The sequence below is a fragment of the Ips typographus genome, unplaced genomic scaffold, assembly GCF_016097725.1.
Source record: "Ips typographus isolate SLU unplaced genomic scaffold, UJ_Ityp_2.0 IpsContig73, whole genome shotgun sequence".
In the NCBI taxonomy this organism is placed as follows: Eukaryota; Metazoa; Arthropoda; class Insecta; order Coleoptera; family Curculionidae; genus Ips; species Ips typographus.
Window position 1 is genome coordinate 227,128 of NW_028098578.1, and position 14,880 is coordinate 242,007.

At 35.2% G+C, this 14,880-nt stretch overlaps 2 long non-coding RNA genes across 2 annotated transcripts in view; both read right to left on the reverse strand.

Annotated features, from left to right (window-relative positions):
- LOC145739872 (uncharacterized) overlaps positions 1-14,880 on the reverse strand; it is a 175,970-nt gene that overhangs the window by 32,601 nt on the left and 128,489 nt on the right. The gene's annotated exons all lie outside the window — the stretch shown is intronic.
- Positions 5,886-7,723, reverse strand: LOC145739865 (uncharacterized). Its single transcript, XR_014181256.1, has 3 exons — positions 7,290-7,723; positions 7,102-7,223; positions 5,886-6,098 (listed from the first exon to the last, which is right to left on the reverse strand). It is a non-coding gene; the product is annotated as an uncharacterized LOC145739865 (long non-coding RNA).

Genomic DNA, 14,880 nt, shown 5'->3' on the forward strand with positions numbered 1-14,880 from the left:
TCTTAGGGTACTGTTAATAATAAATCAGTAACACCTAGATAGCTATATAGCCACAGGGCTAAACTCAAACACTCGAACGCTATAAAGACATCCATAAACGATTTTTTCTGCTCAAAGACAGTTCCTCCATAAATCAGACTTAGAAACGTTTATAAATAAAACCCAACTTAAGCCTGGTCGAATTATTAATATCCATCATTGCACGGCTTAATTGGATTATTTTCCTTCCAAAGGCATGCTAACATTATGATGTCGATAACTTAGGTAATGATGGAATAAACCATTGAATATGATTTGAGAATGGAACATCTTAATAGCACTTAGCAGAAAAAGTCTCTTTACCGAGTTGAGGGCAACTCACGCTTATTTATACATACACCAACATATTTTTTACCATAACATCATTATATTACTTTGGATTTTGCAATTGATCGAATTTGATTTCACGTAAGAGTGTAGTGAAATCATTGTTAATAACGTTATTTGACTTAGAATAAAGTTTTAATGCTATTAAGGAAGTCTTCAAGAGGTTCCTTAAAATTCAGATGATAAAATTTATATAAAACAAAATAGTAATGTAATCTCTCTGAGTACTCATTTTGACTGAAGATGAAATTTCAATTTAGACATTTTTTAGATACTCTAAAAACTGAAAATCTCCATATCTACGCATATGACTTATCTGAGAAAATAAAAATTGATTATAACGGCTAAGGTGATCATTTTTAACAACCAATATTATCATTCTCAATCAGTACAAGGTTAAAAACATCTTAACGGCATTTGAGTTTTGTTTCAGATCACTGTTAACACACCTACTTGACAAAAAACCGTATACAAAATCAAAATCAGGAGTTTTAGGCATGGTGGTTTTAGTAATATTTCGCTTTAGGTTGGCAAAAACACTTGATGATGACAAACTAATGCAGAAGTGGAAGTAATTTATCAACACACAATCGGGTTTTTTTCCAGTAAGGTGTGATACGCAATTTCCTTTAGTAACGCCACTGAACTGCATCTTACAAATTGTTAACTGGAAAAGGCTGCAAAATGAACTTTATTATCCGTCGACCATCTCGATACAAACGAGCATTTGCGGTGTCCGTCATGGCAACAAAATCAGATTCAAAGTTTCCTCTTCTTGCTCCTTTCGGCGAGTCCGTCATATACTTTTCATTCTATTTTCCATTTCTTTTCAGCTTTATCACTTTTGCTGCCATACAAAAGATTGCTATGCTGACTTGTGAATTCCACAACGAACATTAATCCTTGCTCGTCTATTGTTCAGGTTTTCATTGATTAAATTAGATTTAGAGATAACATTCTCATTTTGTAACTACAGAATCTATTAATATTTTTATTTAATGTTGTTAGGTGATACCACAACTGTCTTCTGTAAAAGCAAATTTGACTTTGATTCAATTTTATGGTTGGAGTTTTACTTGATTTGAGTAAACATTGTACCATGGAATGACTGTCTAAGTTTTTTCTATTTTTTATTCTAACATTGTAAAAAATAGGTTTCAATTTGGCTGTATGCTGCATTTCTAGTTATGGAGCCTTTTAGAGAAATAAGGGCCAAACTTCAAAAAACTGGGAGACTTATATCTTAGAACAGGTACTACATGATTTCCAAACCACAAATTCATCTTAACTTTGTAATTATTCTGTAAATATTCAAGATAATTTGTTTGTTGAGCAAACTAGATTGAAACTCACTATCGAGTTTACTATTTTGTAAAAAAACTAAATTGTATTTTTTTTTTCAAAATGAAGTTTATGAACATATGGACATAAAATAGTTTTCTTCTCAGTTTTCGTAATATTACTTTTAGTTATAAATAAAGTTTGAAGTCAAGATTGGGGGTGGGAAGCTGGGTTTTTTTTTCTTCTGTAGTATAAGGTAAGAAACTCTTTTATATACTTTTATTAATTTAATTATCTTAACGAGTTAATTATTTTACAGTTTATTCGCCTCGTTTTAATGTTTAAATAATATCAATCAATGGGGGGTCTTGCTGTCTATCCATGTATAGAAAGACAGCATTACTTTAATTTTATTAAGTAACATTTAAGCTCGCATTTAAGGTACCTATGTCCTTCGCCATTGTTCACTTTGTGAGTTCACCTTTGTAGAATGTTAATTTTCTAGCTCCTGATGATGGACATGTCTATGTCCGAAACCAGTCGAGCCCTTTAATTAGTAGGTTATAATAAATTTATAGTGGCGAAGACTGTGTGCCATTCCGCACCCTGTATAAATAAAGTTGCTAAATATTCAAGAATATTCATTATATGATAAATAGTAAATACCATGAGCAGTCTCACAAAATGTCAAAAACAGGTTTTAATCTATTTTTAAAAAACCAAACCTTATAAAATTTTGATAAAACATAAAGATTTGTTGTAAAAATATCTCGGATAATATTGACACAATTGTGAAGATACAAATTGAGTTATTATAGCTTTACTGTAACCAAAAATATTTTAAATAAATAAAATTCTATCTAATATGGCATCCCCAAAACAAAAACCTTAAAACTGATGATGGTTGTCAAAAACAGGGACTTTTTATGTCATTTATGATAATGCCATGTTGCAAAGGAAAAAAAGTGGCACCAAAAAGACGGGAAGAAAGACCCAAAAGCTTGGGATAAAATAACATCAATCAGAGCATTAATCAACAATTGATTAGGAAGGCAGAGTGAATTCCATGATGTCATTCAACAGGGTCACATGCTCATTGGTTAGAAAAAGTTAATGATGTCTCATGAAGAAGTGTCAGGTAATAATGGAGAATTGTTTAAGTGTAATTTTTTCAAGAGACTCTTTATTAAAACATAATTGAATCTGAAATTTGATATTGTCACATTGTAAAGGAGGAAAAGTGGCAATGGTAATCTTACCAAAAAAATAAGTAAAAATTAAAACCTAATTTCCAATATTTTGGTTTTTTTTTGGGATATCTCCGAAAGTACTAAAAATTTTCTAATATTTAACATTTTATTCGACTTTAAATTGCTCAATTTTGCCCCAATTTAAACTTTCTTGTACCTATTTCTTGAAATAACCAAAATCCCCATGATGAGTCTCAAAGAATGGGCACCCTGTAAACACAAAAAAATAAAATCAGTTTACAAACTAACAGCAATTTCTCATATACTGAGTATTCCAAATGTTTTAGAAAGGTCTTAATAAAGCAGCTATAAGTTTCTGACAAAAGACCTTGTGTTTGCCAGAAGCTATATAGCTGCAGTAAAAAATTTTTTATATAGGTACTATGTAAGGTTAAGAATCCCAAAAAAAATATCTCCTGATAGTCATTGAAAATTTTTATAAAGTAGGGCTTTGAACACACCACATTTGGTTTTAATATAATTGTTACTAATATAACATTACCTTTTCTTAATACTTGGTGATTTTTCTTTTAAACCAAGGTTTAAACTTTATCAAAGAACAACCAGTTTTATTTTTGGCCAAGTCCCTGATAAAATCAAATTAGAATGTGGATTACACTCAGATTAGAAATTCGAAATGAAAATACATAGTATTAACAGAGTAGTCAACATTTCCTGTTAATAATTTATGATGGTATAAGTTGCATTGTAAATTGAATAAAAAATGGTTGATTTAAAAGAAAGAAAACAAGTAACATTACTCTGAGCATTACTCATGATGATCAGTTAGGATGACAAATGACATTCACATCTCAAGCACAATATACCAGGTGTCCAAGAGCACCCTGGACATAGGAGATTAACATGGGAAAACGGTTTTGATTTTTTTGCGCCTGTAGGATTGATTTGATTGAAAAATCGTAATAATGAAAGTTGTAGTACCTATCACCGACTAGTTTTCTGTATTTTGTTCGGATCTCTAACTTGAGCCCTTTCGTCGTAAAACAGGAACAAAAATGAGAAAATTTAAACTCTTAGCCTGCACTGTATAGGCGGTTGTCAGGCAACGGGTAAACAGGTCATTGTTGCTGGTACGGTTGCTCGACCACCGCTTATACAGTGCAGGTAAAAAGTTAAAATTTTCGCATTTTTGTTTGTGTTTTATGACGAAAGAGCTCAAGTTACAGATCTGAAAAAAAAACAGAAAACTAGTCCGTGATAGGTACTACTACTTTCATTGATATGATTTTTCAATCAAATCAACCCTACAGGCGCAAAAAAATTAAAACCCTTTTCCCATGTTAATCTCCTATGTCCAGGGTGCTCTTGGACACCTGGTATATTCAATAATACATTTCCTGATTAAAAATTTACTGCATTGTTGCAAAAATAGAATTTTCCATTATTTTCAACTATCATAAAAATAACATTAACCTAGTCTAGTGGTCCTGTGTTGGGATGACTAGGTTAATGCAACTGGTAATGTTATTTTCAACTTAGTTGAAAAGGCTAAAATCTCACCAGCAAAAAGAAATAACTAAAGTATGCAATTTTTAATTTCAGTTTAGTAGAGGTTAGGCGAGGGGTTAGGGCAGTGATTTTGCTTGACTACTATATTCCTATTAACTTATCACCTTTTTGCAACATTCAACCAGATCCCAATCTAAACAAAAAACAAAATCTTTCCATTCACCTAGATATTGCAGTTTTACTATATATTAAAAAGTGCACATTGTGTTCTTTTTTAACATACCTAATAATAAAAGTATAAAATGATTATACAAAATTTATTTACCTTGATCTGAGGCTTCTTAAGGAACTATGGCCACTCATTTTGTTTATCCAGAAGTCCACAGGTACATATGTAGTAACAGGTATAGCAACAATCACTGGAGCTAAAACTGGAACACACTATTAGGTATATCGCACCAAACCACAATTAAACTTTTCCAAACAGGAATGTGGGCTAGTACAGTAAAGTTTTGATGTGACTAGTGTTATTATAGTTTACATATTTAAGTAAATAAGCTTTGACAATAGACAGGAAACAGGTGTTCTAGTATAAGCAAAACTTTTTTAGCCATTTTTTTGTGCGAGTGTGAGTTTAGACTGCCTTTGTCCTTGTCTTGTCCCACTGCATTGGTGTGAAGGCAGCAAGCATATCTAAATTGTGGGTCGAAAACGAGTCGGTCATCTTGGGATCGCGGTCGGGGGGTCGGGAGAATCTGTCTCCTTGTCGTGAAAACATAGTTTTCCGATGCGTGATCGTAAGATTCCTCGACCTTAATATAGATGCCGGGGTTGCGCTTCAGGGAAAAATCAATAATTTTATTGCGATCTGTTTGCCACATGTTGGATATGTTGGGGATAGCCGCGGGAGGCCGTTACTTGTACGGAAATGTAATTTTGTTATTGCTACGTGCTGGAATGTTGTGCAAAAAACGAAATACTGGAATTTTTCGTCCGAGATAGAGATTGAAAAAGGATTTTTAAAGATTCTCTTCTCTTCGGGACGTCGTGGAATAAAGACACGTGAAAAAATTATTTTGCTTAAAACCGAATTTTACTCGCGGAAAAGTCGTTTTTTCTGTTCGAAAAAGTAACCGTGGCCGTCATCTCGTGTGCGTGGAATCGCAGATTGCACGTCCTTTTGGTAGGCTTTCAGAATCAGCAACTTGATTTGCATTTTCCTAATTAAAAAGGGAGTATAGAAGGTTCTGGAAGGTTGCTGAAGGTCGAATAGCGGTTCGTAGCGCGTGATACATTTTTTTTCGTTTGCCCACCCCCGGGGGTGTACTCGGATCGGTCGTGTGCGTGTGCCACCAAAAAGAAACCCTCTGAGCATCCTCTGAGTGACGTAATCGTCTGATTGGGGGGCTGAGGGAGCAAAGGAGCGAAGGAAAAAATATTAAAGACGGTAACGATTTCAGGTTTTAGGAGAAAGAGGCAAGGAAGAGAAGGGGAAAAATAGAGCATCAGCTGCCCGATTGGGTTTTGCAGCCATTGAGGTCCCTTTTTATTAGTGTTAATTGTTTAGAGGTTTCTGCAACCCTCGTTTAACAAAAGTAGGGGTAATTGTTGCCTTTCCAGCTCTGATTGGATCCGGTAGACGTCCTGTAATCCAGGGGTCGTCCAGTATAGCGCTGCAGCCACCAATTAAGGGGTTTTAGTCACTAAAGTGGGCTAAATCACTAACCAAACCTAGAATATTAAGTTTACAGTATTAGTAATAGTATTGTTTACATTTTGGGGGTTGCAGTCTTTTCATTTAGCTATGGGTGCAGTGTTTTGCTATTAAGTGTAGCATAGTATACAAAGACACCCCAAAAAAGTGTTGCTTAACTGCCTAAGCAACTAACCTCTCTCTAATTGAGAGGCCACTTTCAGGTGTTGTTGCGTTTAGAGTTTATTTATTCGTAGTTGGTTGTTTTTCCATTTTTTAAATACGTGTAGCCTAAGTCGGCGCCGACATTATTTTAATTAAGTGTTATTTGCTTAATTGCATATTTAATTAAGTGTTATTCGCTTGATTGCATATTTAATTAAGTGTTATTTGCTTGATTGCATATTGAATTAAGTGTTGTTTGCTTGATTGCATATTTAATTAAGTGTTGTTTGCTTGATTGCATATTGAATTAAGTGTTATTTGCTTGATGGCATATTGAATTAAGTGTTATTCGCTTGATTGCATATTTAATTAGGTGTTGGTTGTTTGATTGCATATTAATGGAAGTTTAAAGGGGAATATACCAATATCCCGACAGATTGTTCAGTCGGTTGTATAATATAATTCTTTCTTTAATTGTGCGTGGTTAAAGTGCCTTGTTATTTACATATTTTAAATTTAAATGCTATTTTCTTGTGCTTGAATTTGCACTAGTGTGTTGTGGATAAATTGGTGAACGGCTGCTTGCACTTATCTCATCATTATATCATACGATCCCCACTTGATTTAATTAATTCGAGTCTGGCCCCGTGTTGTCATTTTAGATAACAAAGTTTATCTTTTCTTTGCAGGATTTAATTTTTGTCTTTTCGGAATTGATTAACTCTAATTAATTTTCTTATTAATTAATTTTCCATTATTAATGGGCCCCTAATGTAACCTTAGTAAAGCCGGGTAGTGAAACGTTGGAGTGTGTTCGATTTGAGTCACTTAATTTGTGTACAAATAGAGACTATAATTTTTTTTTTCATAACGCACCTGCTCTGGTGACACAATATGTGTTCCGTCATTTTGGGATCGCTATACTCTGCTTCCTGCTGGTTTATTCCTTTTCTTTTCTACGCGTGGAGGTAGCATCACGTTAACTGCTCCTGGCATCCCTTAAAAATATTACTTTACCACAAAAGAGAAAAGAAAGGAAAGGGAATATAAAAAACAGCACTTACCTTCAATAGGCGCGATAATCCCCTGCAACTATGCATAGGGAAAGTCAAAAAAGTTCGTCGCGTCGTGTGCCTCACAACTATAATACGCGTTCAAATCCCACAGAGGCACCCCTTACAGAGGACAACAATCGGCCACCGCCGTACGCTGAAGCGGGGGAGCTCGCCCCCCAAACGGTGAGCGGGGAGCGAGGGGGCGACGATTCGGGTTGTTCGCGGGCCGCGACGGTTTTACCCTTGTCCTACGGGTCGTCTACTCCTCGTTCCAGTCGTTCCATTGTCCACGTTCTTGAAGAGGCGCGAAAACCGTTTACGTTTCCGCGTACTCGCCGCGAGGAATCGGACGCGAACGGGCGACACGTGGATTCGTTGCGCAGAACGTCTCGGTCGCGGGCTGGATGGCATTCCGCGCCATCTTGCGAACCGAGGGATGAACGACGCCGCCCGACGCCGTTTGAACGACATCCTCACTTTCTTTCTGTCAACTCTCTTGACGTCCGGGGTCTGTCTGCTGTCGTCTGCCGACAAGATCAGCGGTGTTGCCAATGTGACCAGCTGATCTGAGGTGGATGGCAATTCGCCACATTCATACACATTTACACAACAAAAAACTTATGGCGTGGTGCATATCTTAAAAATCTAGACATTCAGACTATTTTTATACAGTTTTGGACTTATCAGGCCTGAAAGCACGTTTGTACACTGTCCATAATCTTGAAAATGTCATTTCAAGCTTCTTCACTATTAAATTGATTTCCTCACTCATTGGTGCAAAAAATTGGATAATTTTTAAGAAATTCTGACTGTTTTTAGTGCTTTAAGACTGAAAAATCGAGTTTAAGACTATTTAAAATACTAAAAGTAAAGTTTCAGACTTTCAAACAAAAAAACTGGCTCAAAATGCTACGATATTAGCAATAAAAACACTAATTTTAGGAAATGAATTAGTCCAAAAATTGAATTTGGACTGTTTCCACTGTGAAATTTAATTCTAGACTTGTTTTAATCCAGAAAATTGAGAAAAAAAGTCAACTTTTATACTATTTTTAGTAGTAAAAATTGATTTCCGGACTGTTTTTAGTACAGTGCACTCGGGTATTTGTGACATAGGGCTAAATGTGACACCCCCTTAAAATTTAAACTTCCCGCGTTCAAAATGACGTCCAACGCAAGTATGTTAGTCGTCCGTTAGCGGCCAGTCGTTCACCAAATTTCTGGGCGCCAGCACGTACCACCGTTAATCAGGTAAGCGATTGAAATTTTGTTACAAAAAAGCACATTGTTATCGATGTTTTTTAAATATCAGTTTTTACTAGTTGTAATTTATAAGCTTCCGGTTCAATACCTGTTTACTAATGCATTTTGGTAGAGATATTTATGCAAGTTTTTGTAACCTCTTGGTTTATTTACTTTTTGAAAATCTTATGGGTGTCACATTTCCACTCCAATTTCGGAAAAGGAGTGTAATTGTGATTTGGAACGCTGGGTATTTGTGACACCTAGTACATGGTGTTAAATTTTGTTTCAGTTTAAAATGCCAAGAAATTACTCAGAACACAACCTTAATAGAGCAGTAGAAGACATTCGGAATGGGAACCTCTCCACTAAAAGGGCCTCTCAGTTGTACGGTATACCCCGCAGCACTTTGATTTCTCGTACAAAAGGGTGGAAAAATCGGCCTTGCGCTAGTCAAAGTAAACCCGGCAGGAGATTGGATCTTCCTCTAATAATAGAATCAGAACTTGCAGCAAACATCAAGACATTAAGCCGTTGGGGCTTTGGTATGAGCCGGAAGGAAATTTTGAATTTAGTTGGAACCTATGTTACCGAAAATCATATTGAAACAAGATTTAAAAATAACATTCCTGGGACGGATTGGTTTACCGCCTTCTGTAAGAGGCATAACTTATCGTGCAAAAAACCCATAAATAGACAAAGCATTAGAACAGAGCAAACCAAACCAGAAGTGATTTATGGTTTTTTTGATTTGTATGAAAAAACTGTAGATGATTTGGGTCTCCGTGATAAACCATCCCAAATATTTAATCTGGATGAGACGTCCCTCTGTCATGACCCCAGTAATACTAAAGTAGTTGCCGAAAAGAACAAAGCTGTCTTTAGGCATACTCAAGGTACAGGACGAACAAACACATCAATACTGTTTGTTGTGTCTGCAAATGGGGACAAACTGCCCCCCTTCATTCTATACAAGGCGAAGCATTTATGGGATATATGGATGCCAGAAAATGCATTTCCTAATACAGGATATGCGGCAACAGCAAGCGGGTGGATGACAGCCGATTCTTTTTATTCTTGGTTCAAGAATAGCTTTTTGAATAATTGCCCAAATGAAAGACCTTTGCTTCTAATTTTTGATGGACATGTGTCTCATATTTCAGATAAGTTAATTAGGCTAGCTTTACAAGAAAATGTATCGCTGTTAAAGTTACCTGCACATACGACTCATATTTTGCAGCCCTTGGAGGCCCTGCCATTTGGAATTTTCAAGAAAACATGGGATGAGAAGCTTACAATATGGCAAAGAGAAAATTACGGAACGTCCTTAAGCAAAGCAAAATTTGCTGTTACGATTGGAGAAATATGGGCTAATTTTGCGACAGCTTTAATAAAACGGGCCTTTCAAATCACTGGACTCTACGACGATAGAACAAACCATAAAATAAATAGAGCTGCCATTAAAGAGGATATATTTAATGCTCAAGAATTAGCAGCGTACAAGGGTAGCAAGCAAATCCAGCCAAATCCTGAAAACAAGGAAGAAAAAAATTTGGAAAAAGACCACATACCTGCCGTTGAAATTTCACCAACTACGCTCGATGATGTAGATCTTCCATCCACTTCGGGACTTAATGTGCCAACAACAGTAGAGAAAGATAGCGAACCCCCCAAACATGAAAGAACATCATTTGAGACTCTACTTTTACAGAAAATATCATGCTCAAAGAAAACCCCGAACAAAAGAAAGAAAATCGGAAATTCAAATTTTGGAGACGTTTCAACCAGAGAAGATTACCTCGAAAACTTGAATAAAACAAAACAGAAATGTGACAAGAAAGCCAAGAAAAATGTGAAGCGTCAAGACGATTCCAGTAGCAGTTCTTCAGATATCTCCATTCACTCTGAGGGCGATGAGTACCAAGAAGTGGAGACCCTTCAAGACTTAGTTGAGCTAGAATCAACAAGTGCAATGATCGACGAACCAGAAGACATTTTTCATATGACACCAGGTGCATGGGTACTAGCAACATATGCCACTAAAAAAGTTGTCAAGCGCTATGTTGGTCAAATACTCAAGATCAACCAAGACGATTCCCTTGAAATAAAATTTGCCAGACGAAAGAAAGATTATTTCATTTGGCCGGAAGTAGAAGATATTGATACCAAAACAGCGGACCAAATATACCAAGTCCTTCCTACACCTACCACTGGTCGAAGAGGAGAAATAAGGTTTCCAATACAATTTAGTGGCCTCAATGTTCAATAAGATGTTTTACAATATGTTTTGCGTTAATTTCCTACGTTTAATAATGAATGGATGTTATTTGGTTTGTTTTTTGTGGAAATATATATTTTTTCAGTATATGTTTGCGACGTAGTCTAATTGTGACATTCTTTAGAAATGTTTCTAAACCCATCCTAAAACATAATGTGGCTAATTGTGACTGAAATATAGTCACAACTAGCTTCAATTTAAGTAAAGGAGATGGTCTGCGGAGGTGTCACAATTAAACCATTAGGATGTCACAATTAAACTTTTGGACGTTAAATGTGACACTCCAAATGATTTTTAAAAAACACATGTTACATTAATTTTTTAATGAACAGAACTGAAATTTTCAGTTAGGGGGTAGCGCAGATCCCCTATTAATGGGATAATGGGATAATCCAATACAACAGCAAAAACACAACAAAACGTATGCTCAAATGCGTATTAAACGGGACTTGACGAAACCGGTGTCACAAATACCCGAGTGCACTGTACTTGAAATTCAGTTTTAAACACTTATTGCAGATGGACAATGGATTGCAGTCTGGAAAAACAAATTATAAGATTATTCTTAGAAGTAAATATCAAGTTTTTAGACTATTCAGTATAAATTTGGAAGTCTTGAATGTTCAGTTTTACACTACCTATAATGTAAAAAATAAACGCCAGTAAAAATGAGTCCAAAAATCCTGTTTTTTGACTATTTTTTTCAGTGTCAAAAATTGACTTGTTAACCTCTCAGATAAAGGGATTTGAATCTTTTTGAACCATTTTAAAGTAAAATTTACGATAGCTTAGGTAGACATTTTTGTAATTTCTAAATAATATCCAGTAAGCGTAGAAATTAGAGCGGGAAAATAAAGACCATCCCCCTATATCGATGCCAAAAAACCATTTTGACGAATGTCAATTACATCTCATAACAAAAATTTATTTCATAAGTACTTGTTCCAAATTTGATCAAAATTGCCAATGGATCGAATGATCTGACAGTTAAGCAAAATACGATTTTTAAACTGAAATTTGGAGAACTCTTTCTTCCTTAGGAAGCGTTCTTTAGGAAAATGACATAATGCATGTGAAGTTATTTTATGATAAGTTATCGAATGTTGAATTACTGACACTTACAACTGGACCTCCCTGTATAAACAGCCGGGCTAGGCCCGGTAGTAAATTGTTGTCGAGATTGTTCACGAGTTGTCAGTTCAAGTCAGCGTCAGTTTGTTTGTGCACAAACAAAATACGGTGCGTTATTTTTAACGCGCAACATAGGATTTTACGTGTTCAATTTTTAATTTTAAGCCTCTGTTAGACCATGTTATTTTGCTACTACAGATGTAAAACTTGACGGATCTGTCTTTAATACCTTGAATCTTAAGTAAGTTTGCCTACTCCCTATATGCATAATAGGTACTTGTTTTTTAATACTGGCAGAGCAAGTAGCAGGTAGAGTGACATATTTTGACTGCATCATGGCCCGACATCTTTTGAACGCTAAAAAGACATTTTACGATTGTTTGGGATCAAACAATCATCTGTTTGGCTTCAAACGAAGTTCACTTTGAACAATACAATTAAAAAAATACTTTTTTTTTACTAAACTTAAGCTATCTTTCTCAGCTAAGCTATCAGCTTCTTGATATCAGTGATGATCTTCTGCAGTTTGACCACCTTGTTTTAGTCACAAACATGGTCTAACGTGGGCTTAAAAATTTTAAAAAAAAACGCACTGTCTATGGTATTAAATAAAAAGAAAGCGTGGTGTTTTAGTGAGTAAAAATGGTACAATTTATTACCTGATTTTGCTACTCTGCCGACTTCGGCTTTTCTTTATATGTTTGCTATGGTTATCAATACCATGATTATTACTTCCACTACTGCTATTCTCTCGACTCCAGCTTTTAATCGTCTGTGTTCCACCGCTTAGGATAATTCTCACAACTATTTTCTTGTTTCGATTCAGTTTTGCTATTCATGTTATCATGTTCATGCTGAACAACCGTCCTATCGTCCCAGACTCCCAGAGAATAATATTAAAATATACAATTATTTATAACCTACCTCGGTAAACATGGACTTTTAAGTAGATTTGTTCATAGTCCTCGATAGAACGTTTTTGATGAGTATCAGATTCCGTACAAAAACTATTAGTATTTGTACAATTGACTGTTCCTTTCAAGGCAGTGAGCTGAGATTTTTGTATCTTCGATAAAAAATTTCGTTGTATGTTGCCATCAAAATGTGACCTAGAACAGTTGTAACAATTTTTTAATACAAATATTGAAACCAAAATTTGAAATTTAAATAAAAGTTATTCGGTCACACATTAGTTTCCACATACAGTGTGTGCATTGACGAGCATTTTTTGAGAAAAAAATTAAATATACAGGGTGTCCAAAAACTGAGATATGACCTTCGATATGACGTTTTCAAATAATAACCCCCATTTTTTTAAAACGATTTAGATAAAAGTAAAAGAGCACATTTAAGTTGCATTTATATCCTTATTCAATTTCTCTACTCAACTTAATTACTTTGTAGCAAAAATTCTTTAAGAAAACACTGGTTTTGCTTGCAAATGTGGATGACCGAATCAGCTATCTCGGGCCTCTTCATATCACTTTAAACGATTGAAAGTGATAAAAACAATGGACTACGAAGGTCTGCAGATGTTTGAAGAAGTTGCTTTACTATACAGGGACCACACAAGAGGGCAAATACTGATAATCAAAGTCACATTTGACTGGTAGGTATGTCCTGTGAAATGGTGTATAAAATTAGAAGCAAGTTGTTTCTCTTTAGAGACATTCAATCACTACATTTCACCTACCTTTGCTAATTTGGAACTCTATTACACTATTATCCAAGCCCACATTAGGTTAGTAAGACAAAGTTGTTTTTAGCATAGCTTGTATGGTGAAAGGTTCACCCACTCACACTCAATCTGTGGAACAATCACTGTTTATGTGGTAAGACCAGTTTTCTTTGCCACCTTTTGTACTTAAGCTTTTCACTTGAAGAAAATGTATACTGTACCTTGAACTGTGAATAAATAATTAATACAAACATTCAGTGTACAAAGTTTTATTTGGAACAATTGAGTGTGAAGATTCTTCACATTTCAGTCATATCAAATTTTGAGATTTAAGTAAGATATCAACACTGAATCATTTTAAGTTTTAGTTGCAACACTGATGAAGACCCTCGCTGATGATAGTCCGTGAAGTTAAGCACATTGAAGCTAAATCACATCACTTTTGAAGAAAGTATTTGGCCGATTTGTTGTTGTCCCTGTACAGTAGGAAACTTATCTTCAAAGATCTGGCTTCATTGTCCACTGTTTTCATCACTTTAAATCGTTTGGTAGTGTTATGAAGAGGCTTGAGATAGCTGATTCGGTCATCCTCATTAAATATTTGCAAGCAAAACCAGTGTTTTCTTAAAGAGTTTTGCTACAAAGTAAATAAGTTGAGTAGACCCATGGAATGAGGTTATAAATGCAACTTACCAGATTTTTGGGCTGTGGCTACTGATAAAGTATTTTTATCACGATTTATTTTTATTTTCTTTGCATTATGTGGTTAGTAACTCAAAATTATTACTAAATAAACTTGTTTTGATTACAGAATGACTGACGGCGATTTATTATGATTTTGAATGGTTGGTAGCACGGCCGGATATAAACTTTCCTTAACGACCGCTTGGCGCGAGATTTAAAACTTCCGAAATTTAGATCCGTTTTGCGTCTTAATGGTCAAATCTACGGTATTGAAAAAATTACCAGTTGATAGCCGAAAATGTGCTCTAAAAGTTTTATCTAAAGCGTTTTTCCATTAAATGAACCATACAGGCGCAAAAAAATCAAAACCGTTTTTCCATGTTAATCTCCTATGTCCAGGGTGCTCTTGGACACCTGGTATATGTTAAATGAAACTTTGATAAGTTTTTATCTATTAAAAAAAGTTTACATCACGCTGTATATTTATGTGGAGTTTAAAATTCTTGGGTGGACTCTCAAGGCAACGTCAAGTCTGGAGCCGTGACAAAACAAAAGACAAACATATTTTCACAGTTTTGTCTTCGCAG